Consider the following 1,478-nt stretch of genomic DNA (forward strand, 5'->3'; position numbering starts at 1 on the left):
AATGTACAGAATGCAGGAGACAGGAGTGTGTAATGTACAGAATGCAGGAGACAGGAGTATATAATGTACAGAATGCAGGAGACAGGAGTATGTAATGTACAGAATGCAGGAGACAGGAGTATGTAATGTACAGAGTGCATGGGACAGGAGTGTGTAATGTACAGATGCAGGGGTCGGACTCTGCACCATCCACCCCCCAGCTCTATCCACCCCAAATGCCCATCCCAGCTGCATCCACCCCCAGCTCTATACACCCCAAATGCCCACCCCAGCCCCATCCACCCCCTCACCAGCTCTATACACCCCAAATGCCCACCCTAGCTCCATAACCCCCCCAGCTCCATACACCCCATATGCCCACCCTAGCTCCATACACCCCCCTAGCTCCATCCCTCCCCCATCTCCATCTACCCCCCAGCTACACCCCCGCCCCTTCCCAGCCTCCCATCCTGCCTCTATCCATCCCAAACACCCACCCCAGCTCCATATACCCCAGATGCCCAACAAAACTCCATCTACCCCCAGCTCCATACACACCAAATGCCCAACCAAGCTCCCTAACCCCCCAGCTCCATCCACCCCCCCAGCTCCATCCACCCCAAATGCCCACCCCAGCTCCATACACCCCTCCCCCAGCTTCATCCACCCCCCCAGCTCCATCCACCCCAAATGCCCACCCCAGCTCCATACATCCCTCCCCAAGCTCCATCCACCCCCACCTACATTCACCCCCTTACCAACCTCCCATCCCAGGTCTATCCATCCAAAACACCCTGCCCAGCTCCATATACCCCAAATGCCCAACAAAGCTCCATCTACCCCCTAGCTCCATACACCACAGATGCCCACCCCAGCTCCATCCACCCCCCCTAGCTACATCGCTCCCCCAGCTCCATCCCCCCCAGCTTCATACACCCCAAATGCCCACCCCTGCTCCATACACCCCTCCCCTAGCTACATCCCTCCGTCAGCTCCATCCACCCCCCAGCTACATTCACCCCCTTCCCAACCTCCCATCCCAGCGCTATCCATCCCAAACACCCACCCCAGCTCCATATGCCCCAAATACCCAACAAAGCTCCATCTACCCTGCCAGCTCCATCCACTCCCCCCCCCAAGCTCCATCCACCCCAAATGCCCACCCTAGCTCCATACACCCCCCCTGGCTAAAACCTCCCCCAGGTTCATCCACCCCCCAGCTCTATCCACCCCAAATGCCCACCCCAGCTCCACACATCCCCCCCCTGGTCCATCCACCCCCCAGCTACATCCCTCCCCCAGCTACATCCACCCCAAATGCCCACCCCAGCTCCATACACCCCCCCCCCCGGGTAAATCCCTCCCCCAGGTCCATCCATCCCCCACAGGTCCATCCACCCCCCCAGCTACATCCACCCCAAATGCCCACCCAAGCTCCATACACCCCCCTGGCTAAATCCCTCCCCCAGGTCCATCCATCCCACAGGTCAATCCATCCC

Source organism: Pelophylax lessonae (genome assembly GCF_965119305.1).
Source record: "Pelophylax lessonae genome assembly, chromosome: 7".
Classification (NCBI taxonomy): domain Eukaryota; kingdom Metazoa; phylum Chordata; class Amphibia; order Anura; family Ranidae; genus Pelophylax; species Pelophylax lessonae.